Genomic DNA, 10,983 nt, shown 5'->3' on the forward strand with positions numbered 1-10,983 from the left:
TCACACTGCATTTCCCAGAGCCTTTGTGTAAATAAAAGGATATCAAATGCCCCCGACTCTCCCAATTGCTTTTATGAAGCCAAAATTCAGGAAGCTAGACTGCTTGTTCTCTATGCCTCTTATGTCAACAGCCTCTTAGTAAGAGATTTTTAAAAGGCCTATGACTTACTTGAAAGGAAAACCCCACTAAGGGGTGGAAGTTTGTGATTGTCAGGGCCGCTCTAATCTGAAAATCATGGTGCAGAGGCTGAAAGGTTAAATACATGAATACTGTCCAGTTTTTCGTTTAACGTGGGCCAAATGTCACGTCTGAAGACATGACAGTGCTGTTGTCCTTGCTTCTTGGCCAGCCTACATCCATATGCTTGTACAGCACATAAGGCAAAGACTGAATGTTCCAAACAGCAGCCATAGCAGTGAGTGAACTTACAAACATCAGTGGAAAACATCTCCACATCAGTGGATTTCTTGCTTATGTAAGGTCATTTATCTATCAGAATTTCCTGCTGCTGTTAAGAATTACAACGGTAATCCTACATGAATTGTTTTTTAATGTTTCAAACGCAGCTAACCATCAGGCAGGCAAGATAGTGCAAGCCACATGGATGGAGCTAGCCTATGATCTCACTCCATTACACAACAGTTGCAGGAGCCCCAGCAGTGTAATGCTGCACATACCAAGCTCCAAGGAGTTTGGGGCTTATAGACGGTCACAAGGAATTATTTTAAGTCATGGGAGAGAGAATGGGAATGAACGGGATTTCAAAGTCTGGATTACCCATAAGGCCAGCAGAGTACATTCCTATAACCAGCAACTGTATGAAAGCGTCACACTTGGCTCATTGCCTTTTATCTTGCCTCTAGCCATAATCTCAGATCTGTCCTACCCATGTTTCAATAAACGTGACTACAGGGCCTGATCCTCACTGAGTAGGCAGCTCCTGTGCAACCAGCAGGTCTGTGAGCACCAGCCTGGGCTCAGGCCAGCTCTGTCCTGGACAGTGAGCCACTATTTCCATTACATTCTTTTTCTTCCACTGACTTTTTTTCCACCTTAAAGGCATTTATATTTCAGTCATAAAACATGTTCACATTCCTACGTGTTCTGAAACAAGTCTCTTCCGAAAGGTTCACATTTTAAGGTTCCATTCAATTTTCTGATGAAATGAATATGCCTGTTCATAAGAAACCACTGTGAAGGGCAGGCTGGGCTTAACTCCACCAAATTCAGCCTGGGTTTATGTTGGCACTGAGCACTTGTTGTGGATGAGGCAACGGCAGGCTGAAGGCGGGGGGACGTACCAAGGACCTGGAAGACACAGAAAGAGCAAAAGAGAAACAAGGGCTCTGTGAAATGAGATTCTCACCCTGGCCGTAGAAAAGCACAGAAGAAAACAGCATTGCTAACCTCCTGCTTTCCGGGACTCTTACCCAAGACACACAGAAGATATTTTCCTCTTTAAGCCTTTGTTGATCCTTATATTTTAGAGTTCCTCCAAGTTTTTGGGGCTGATCCCCAGGCTGCTCCCCACTGCCAAGGATGAGACTGCCTTGACCACCCTGACCATTTGCATTTTTATGCTGTTTGACTGTATTTTGGATGAGGTCTCACTTTTGTTACTGGCCTTTGCCCTTCTCTATGACGTGTACAGTCTCTGAAGGAAACTCTGCTCCCATCTGTGTTCTCAATGCTCTGCAGGGCTTTCGTGTTTACTGAAATAGATCCTTGTACTCCTTCTGCACTTCTCTCACAGCCTGCACACAGCAGCCCCCTGGGGTTGTTTTGGTTATCTGTATACTTTTCTCCTTGAATTAGATGACTTCTCCCTTCCTAGACAGATTGCACAAGCTGTTTCTTACCCAGACACCATGAGTCTTTCCACCCCCAGAAATTGCCACACAGCTCCTTGCTGAGCATCTCTTTCCCATAAATAATACATTCTCAGATTTCTTAAATTCTTGGTCATTTTCCTTGATTCAGCTATGTCAATGACCTCTGTTATGATAGAAATGTCTTTTCAAATCAAGTGTATCTGCAGTATGAATCCTGTTCAATATATTTTTTCTTATTCTATAAACAAAAACATGTACTGTAGTCCCTCACGTGTGGAGCAGTGAAATTGCCACGACGTTTTTGTGCCCTGTTAAGAACTCTGACCTACCTTAACCCCAGCTAGCTTCTATCGCCTCTTACTCAGCGGTTTCCATGGACAGGGTGCAGGCGAGCTCCGTCCCTGGAGCTCGTGGGTTTGTGTCATGTATGAGGGGATGGGAGAGGACGGGAGGAAACTCATCCCACCTAGCTGAAGTACTGTAGTTATAAACCCAATTACTCAGCCTCCTGTAACCACTGCTTAACATAATTCCCGTCTTGTGTCACTCTTGTGTCTCTGATACAAGACCAGGTTCACTGTAAATATGATGATTTGAGAGAAGTCACAGTATGTGGGGTCATAGAACCATAGAATCATAGAATGATTTGGGTTGGAAGTGACCCTTAACGGCCATCTAGTCCAACTCCCCTGCAATGAACAGGGACACCAACAGCTAGATTGGTTTCTCAGAGCCCCATCCAGCCTGACCTTGAGTTTCTCCAAGGATGGGGCATCCACCACTGCTCTGGGCAACCTGTGCCAGTCATTCTCATGGTCACGGTCATCTTAATGGGCCTGGTGGCAAAAAAAAAGATTCTTATGCTCAGTCCAACAAAAACCAGTGGAAACAATGAGAGAAGGAGCAGAAGCACATGATATCCAGTCCAGTTTTACCAGAAAAAACACTGGATACTAAGTTATCAGAAAGATTAACCCTGTGTTCACTTTTCTCCACTAGAGTTGCCTACGGAAGAAGATCTTCATGTCTGCATCCTTTCCACAACATCTCTCTCCCTGTGCAAAGGCTGCCCTATCTCATGCTGGTTTTTACACTCAGTAACACATGCTCCCTTAAGAAGGAATCATAGAATGGCTTTCAACCCCCGGTCTGTGGGCTGATTGCCCCCCATTAGCTCAGGCTGCCCAGGGCCCCATCCAACCCAACCTTGATCACCTCCAAGGATTGGGCATCCACAGCTTCTCTGGGCATTTTGTGCCAGTGCCTCACCACCCTCTGAGTAAAAACTCTCCCAACATCTAACCTAAATTTCCCCTCTTTTAGTTTAAAGCCATTCCCCCTTGTCCTCATGCTATCAAACCATGTAAGGAGTTGCTCTCCTTCCTGCTTACAAGCTCCCTTCAAGTACTGGAAGGCCACAATGAGGTACATTTGCTCTGCTCAACCTTTTTGTTCTTACTGGATCTGAGGACTGAAGTCTCCTCTGTGTTTGTTACAGCTGCAGTGTGACATCACTGTGTTTATGATTAGAGGCCTCTATTTTCCCACATCTCTGCTTTCTGCCATCCCATACCCCACTTGCTCTGTCCCACATGTACAAGCATCCTCCTGACCCCATCTCCTCCATGCTGGCAGCCCACAGTCCTGCTGCACTCCAGCACTTGGGCCTTGCAATAGTTGCAGCCCTGCAAAACTCCTGCATCCGCACTATCTCCCTCGATATACACGATGTGTTCACACAGAACCTCCTTGCACAGCCACACGTGTTGCCTGTGACCTCTCCTCTCCCCTTTGTTTCTGTTGGTGGCCAGTATTTATGCCCTGTGACACCCGAGGCCTGCTCTGCTCATGCCTTCCTCTTACATCCACTGCTCCGCACACCTTTGCTCTTGGGTTCAAAGTTCAAAATGAAAAGTAGTTGCAAGTGAAAGATTAAAACATGCGAGTGAAACAAGACACTCATACCCTTGTGTGCTTCTGCCCATGTCCTTGATACAAATCGATCTTTCCGTCCCCCTTGATACGCCGCCAGTGGGCCCTTTGTACTGCGTGGGATGCAGAGATCAAAACAGGCAGATTTAATGAGCTCACTTCTAACAGTATTTTGAAGTCGCCTTTTTGTAGTGTGTCTCCTATGTTCTCTCTGGCTATACTTTGCATTTGTCTCATTAGAAACGTGCTTTTCCTGTCAGGCTGCTGACACTGCAGGGAAGCTGCTCTTGGAAGTTGACTCCCAGTCTGTGTCTAAGCACACGTTTGCACACACACAGATGCATATGCATCGGCTTCTTAGCAAAATTCAGGATCTTGTAAGTCTTTTCAGTTACAGGTAGAAATTGAAGATGAGTTCAACTCTATTTGTAACTGTTAGTTTGCTACGTGAAAGTTCAAAGCCTGCTTCCCTGAGCACCGGAGCAGTAAGTTACTCATTTATTTTGGTCTTAGTTCTCAAAATGTCTGAGCTCTTCCTAGGTCAGCTCCCTAGAGCCCATGGCACGTGGCTATGGTTTCTTTGCTCTCCTTCCTTTCCTGTGGGCTCCTGGCCTGGTCTGCTCCTCAGCCTAGGGTTCATCCCTTGCTCTACATGCACATACAGGGTCAGAATGTTCCCAAAAAATCATACAGTTACAGAATGGCTTAGATTGGAAGGGATAGTAAAGATCAGGTCCAACCTCCTGCCATGGGGATGGGTGCCACCCATCAGCTCAGGTTGTCCCATCCAACCTGACCTTGAGCACCTCCAGGGATGGGGCAACCACAGCTTCTCTGGGCAGCCATGCCAGTGACTCACCACTCCCTAAGCAAAAAAATTTCTTCCTAACATCTAACCTAAATCTCCCTCTTTTAGTTTAAACTGTCTTCACTAGGATCTGTCAACTTCCCATGTAATCACTGCCTCCTTCTGTGCTTACATTTGGCTTTTGAGGTTCCTGATTTCCTACAAGGCCCATCTTTTTGGTGCTGAAAGGAGCTAGAGACCTCTCACCCAAGAGGCATATTGGACACAAGCCTCCCGCAATGGGGCTGGGCCAGGACAGCGCTGAATGGTCTCTGCATCCCTGTGGGGTGGCTGAGAGGGATGTCCACAGTCCCAAGCCATCAGCAAGCTGAACATGTCAGAATTTGGTCAGGTCTGAGCCACAGACTTAATGAGGATAATGGCCCATACTCTAAAGAGCTTGAATTTATCAACATTTGGAGTGTGCTGTGCTGTCAGACTCAATTATTACTGTTACGCTTCATGCTGCTCTTTGCCCTCACTCACAAATTGTTTCATCCTATCCTGCAGTGAGCTGGGGCTGAAGATAAACTGTGTTTTGTGAGCGCACAAAGGCTACATACTCAAAGGCACATTAGATATCACAGCCGTGCACACCACAGCATTTTACACTTTGCATTTTTGCATTGCAAATGTGCATACTGTAACCAGACTCGTTTCATTCTTGTTTTCAGTAAGAGATTGAGTTTGTATTTCCCACTGGAAATACAACCCTCTCCTGTGATGCATTTATTGACCTCTCCAGTTTGGCAGCATATTTTAAAATGCACACCAGATTTGTAGGATTTTTTTCCAGAATCAGCATTAGGCCAACTAAAGAGGTAAAATATCTTCTTTCTTCCTACTAAATAACTTCCTTGCTGCGTACACACAAAAATCGGTTTATCCTCTTCTGTCACCTTGAGAGCTCGTGTGTGCTTTGCCAAATAGCACTCCTTCTTCTATCCTTCCAGAGTTCCTGCTTTTCAGAGGCAGCCTTGCCCTGCAGATGATCAGCTTCCTTTGCTGTGAATTCTGTAATTTTCCATCTCTCTAATTGAAAACACAGGTTGTTTGAACCATCTTGATTTATCTCTCTCTTCAAGTGATTCTAGATGACAACCTTATCTTCATCATTATTTATCATTCTGTCAATCTTGGTGTCATCTACAGTAAATTAACTCAGCAGTGTTCCTTATATTTGCTTTCAGAGCGCTGTAGAAAATGTTGAGCAGCACTGACTATATAATGAAGCCAGCATTTCATCATTAAATGATTCCCCAGTGACAGTCACTTTTTGAGACCTGTCAATTAGCGTGTTTTTGACCCAATTAACGTGCATTTTATTGACATAACATGGAGTTCTTTTTAATTGCAATGCTGCAGGTGTACCAATCTTTAAAAATCCCTGCTTGCCACTACCACTCAACTCCACAGTGCCTCTGGTAATGAAATCAAACTACTTTGAAAAAGACAGTGAACCATGTGTCTGACATAATTATCTGCTTATCATTTCTTACTTTGCTAATTGAATCTTGCTAATGGAAGCATTCCCATTATCTTGCCTGAGAGCAGCAGGGTAGCTGGCCTGTAGTTCCTCAAATAATCCTGACTGCCATGTGTGACTGCCTTCACATGGGCCCATTTCCAACCCCCTGGAACCTCCCAGCTTTTCCACTGCTTATCATTAGCATGCCAAGTTTCCTTCCCCTAACTCCTTTATGGCTCCTGAGTCCAAGCTGCCTGGACCTGCGGATTCTCAGCTGTGCTCACCAATGTGCTGTTAACCAACTCTTAGAAGCTAAAGAAACTGACCATTCTCTTGCCAGTACTGAAGTATTTATTGAATGTTTTCACTTTCTGCCATGGAATTCCCAAAAACCAAGGCGGTTTTGGATTGCAGTCTTACAAGGAAGTTACAAAGTCTGCTCCCTGTGCCAAGTTCCCCATTCATGTAGGGTGTTTTTGTCTGGCTCAGCCCTATCTGGGTATAAGCCTGTTGGCAAGTAGAGCTGGCAGAGACTTGCTGTGATATAATCAGGTGGCTTTATGATACAATCCCTTTCACAAACTGCTCAAGCTTAAAAGTGACTGGGTTGTTTGTTTCCCTGGGAAAGACTCAGAGAACATCATTCCTCTGGAAGGAAGGAACTTCCTTCCAATTTCCAGCCTAAACTTATTCATGGCAAGTTTATAACTGTTTTGGCAGTACTAACATTTTCCTTTTCTTAAGCAGTCTTTTCCATCTCAGGCATGGACTCCATATTATACAATATGGGCTTCGATGTGAGCAGTTAAAGACCCAAGGTGTCTTGGTTTCTCCATGTCTAACAGAATGCCTGTTCTTCCAACCATTCAAGCTATTCTTGTTCCAGTCTGAATTCCTCTTTCTTGAACTTCGAGTGACCAAATAAGGTTTTACCAAATCTTTACATAACGGTACTGATATTTCCCTATTTTTGCTGGAAATGTCTCACTTGGTGTGTCCCACTTCTCTCTCTTAAATGCCCTATTATGTGTTCTTGCTTCTTGTTACTGGGTGGAGACGACAAGAGAATTAAAAAGAATTATACAATAAAATTGTAGACTGTATTTTCTAAAAGCTCCACAGTATCTTGGAAGTCTGATCTCACTGTCAAGGGGCTTTCAGCTCTAGTGAAGTTCTGCATAGCACTTAGGCACATGGCTCACATCGCTTTAAATTCAAATTCTGCTAAGACCCTACCTGCACCTTTAGGTGCCTAAAACATCTGAACTTAAGTAGTTCGAAAAAAGGACTTCAGTCTGTAGGTTACTTAAACATTTCTGAACGTATTTCCCTCAGAGGTCACACAGTGGGCATGGAGTGCTGCCCTAAGAGCACTGTAAGTGGGATGCGTCAGTAGTGACTAACTAGGACTGTATGGAAAGTCTTTGAAGTATTTGACTGCTAAAATCATCAGTAGAATTTTCCTTAAATAGTCTTATACCAGAACAAACAATCAGAAGGTTGAAGTATAACGAACTGGTGGTTAATGAAGAAAAGGAACATGTGTAGAATCTTCAAACTTCTCGTCTATACCTTCTCTGGGATTTTACTGCCTAATATTTTCATGATGAATATTTTCATGATGCTGACTTCTTTTTTCTTTTTTTTTTTTAATGTCATGCTTATCACCTCACACCCATCAGAAAATGTCCTTTGCCACATCTGGCAAGGATTTGGGTCCCTGTCCCAGAAAGGGAACACCCAAGAACACTGACAGGGATGAGTGTGGGGAGAGGGTGGTCACAACATGAGGATGACTTATGTGTGCCTCAGTTCATCTGCTGGGAGAAGCAGCTGAGGGCCTCGAGATACACATCTGTAAAATTATGAACAAAGAGTGTGAGCAGAGAAGAAATTCCTGTACACTGGACAGTGTAAAGAAATGATTTAGTGGATGGCAACCCTGCCCACAACAGGGATGTTGGTGCTTCTTTCAACCCAGTCTTTCAGTCTTTGAGGTTTCTTTCAACCCAAGCCATTCTACGATTCTGTCATATGATTTTATGGCAACTACAGGATCAAAATGAAGCCAAGAGATGCAAATTCAAAACACAGAGAATGAAATATTTCTTTACTCTGTGATTCCCGAAGCAATAGGCACATGTGGGCTGACTGATAGAGTGCTTGGGTGAAGCTATCACCGTGCACTTGTATTTCCCTTACACTTTCCCTAGGTGTACATTTTCAGTCCTTATTGGAAACATGACTGTAAGCTATCTGGGCCTTTGGTTGGAGCTGGCATGAACATTTTCTACTTATGTGCAATGCGGGTGTGTCTCAGTTTCAGCTGGGATGGAATTGTTGTCTTCAGAGTGTCTGGTATGATGCTATGTTTTTGGTTCTAAGAGAAAAACAATGTTGATAACACACGAATGTTTACAGTTGCTGCTAAGCATTTTTGTACAGAGCCAAGGCCATTCTCAGTGATGCAGGGATGGTTTTGAAAAAGTGATGGATCTTTTCCTGTGTTTTCAGCTCAAACATTCATATTTTATAAATAAAGACAATTGTCAGCCACGTTTGTGTACAAGACACAGAGAAATCACATTCTTTTTACACAGGACTTTTAAAGGCCGTAAGATAATTAACCAGCCCATAATTAACTTTATGGTACTATTTTTCAAAACAGACAATCAAACTTTAACTACACTTACATAAAATATTGGTATAAAGCCTCTGCTCTAATGAGGTTAAATATCTATTAGCAATTTCAAGCATTTAATTAGACTAGTTCTTCAGGTTAATAGATCTGCTTGCATTTCTACAGTGTCCTCCATCAATTTATTGCTGCAATTAATTAAGCCTTATGCTACTCCTGAGGGTCAGTTAATAGTATTATATCAGTGATATGAGGCTGAAAGTGGTTTGACAGTTTTGTCTTTCCCTCATGCTTCCCCGAGGAAGCAAAAGTGGCTGTGCTCCAACCTCGTGCACCTCTGCTTGGTGCCAAAAGTTAGGTGACAAAGATCTATCCAGGAGTAAGGCACTCAGTTATGATAAAATAGTCAGTGATGTCAAGCTTAGTGCAGGGACAGTATATATTGGGAAATCTGGTCACCTGTGGGTGGGCACAAATGGGATGCAGTGGTGTCAGGGGAAAGCTTTCTATGGGATTATGGATATGGCTACCTGAATGCTCTTGACCTTGCAGACTGTGCTCCCCAGGAAGTCTTGAGTGTTCCCCTTCAACTACCTATGAAGTCCAGACATTTCTCACACAACAGTTCCTTCACCACTTGTGAGATGCAGCCATCTCTCACAGTACTGTCTCTAGCTTTCTGCAATTTCTTACACTGTTGTTTGTTATCTTCAGCAGTTTCTCATGCCATGACCTGTGGTTTCCCTTGCCTTGCTTAGTTAGCCTCACCTCAAGCCACAGTCAACTCGAGGACCTGGTCATTTGCCCGCAGGCCTAACATAAGGCACTAAGGCAGCCCAGAGAAACCACACCATGGCATCAGTGAGTGCAAAACCACCACTGGTCAAGGAGCTGGCAGCATCCTTAGCAAAGACAGAGAAAGGCTGAGTCTGACTTTGTCATCAATATGAACAGATAAAAACTCAAATCTTATTATGCAGCTTTGAGGGTCCAATCTCCTCCATTTCTTCCAGCACCAGTAAGTACTTGAATCTCTTCACTCTGATCTGCTAATGGGAATGTAAGGTGCCATCTGACCTTGCTGAAGAGGCATGGGACGTAGGGAGTGCTTGCAAAGAGCGTAAAGATGATTTAATGAAGGGGACTTGAGTGTAAGTTGATACATAACCTGCAAAACAAGCTTAATGAAATGTTTTAAATGCTGTGAGTTATGTAACCACATTAAAACATTAGCATCAACACTAAAACAGCAAACAGAAGCTAGGACTTTTCTAGCTGAGATACTCAAACAGTGCTAAGAATGCAGCCTCCTCCATGACATTACTGCATATGCAAAAGACAAGGAATCTCAAACAGTTGATTTTCCCAGTAAAATACTCAGTACAGTTGGGAAATTGCTCTGTGCCTCGTTATCTAGTTGAACAAAGAGTGCACGATTCTCATCTTTTTCTGCACCACAGAAAGGAGGAATGGGATGGAGGAAGGAGCTGTCCCTCACCCTACTGACCTGCCTGAGCCAGAGCTTCCTCTCTTCCCACGAATGAGGGACTGAGAACCCCAGTGTCACTGCACCAGTGTATGAGTGCTATGGCTTTTACCTGAACGTCCCCCTACAAAGGGCTGCTGATTTACATCGCAGCTACAAAGGGGGCAATGGTCATATAAGATCAATTTGCCATATGGAGACATATAGAAGGAGTCCTCATGGGCTGAAGCTGCCATCAGAGATGAGCCCTTTCTGCCCTGTGATAATCTAATTTCAAAGCAGGAAATTCCTCAGAATAATCAGCTCTGAGTCCCAACTGAGAGCTGACTAATAAATATTTAACTGTGCACAGTAGCAGAAGATTAAGAGCAGGTGTGACCTAGCAAAGCAGCTATACCTGGAGAAAGCATATCCCTCTTCCCCAGTTCCAGCAGTGTCCAGCACCTCCCACTGACACCCACAGAGAACTGATGTTCTCCCTGTTCTCAGGAGCTGCCTCTACATCCCATCACCTGCAATACAAACCCTCTCAATGAAGTCACAGTGCTGAGAGCACAGGGAGGTGACAGTACTTCAGGAGCTGGTCAGGCAGAGGAAGAGCATGTGCAATATTGATCCTTGGATTGATGTGAATATGAGTTACCTCCATGATTGGGATTGAAGCATCAATGTGGGGTTGTTATGGGAACTGGGCAGAAAGTTTTCATCAAGGTGCACAAATTCAGTGCCCAGGATCCATGTCCAGGTTCCCCAGAAGACATGCTATACTTCCAGGGCCC

This window comes from Gallus gallus, chromosome 3 (genome assembly GCF_016699485.2).
Source record: "Gallus gallus isolate bGalGal1 chromosome 3, bGalGal1.mat.broiler.GRCg7b, whole genome shotgun sequence".
Taxonomy (NCBI): domain Eukaryota; kingdom Metazoa; phylum Chordata; class Aves; order Galliformes; family Phasianidae; genus Gallus; species Gallus gallus.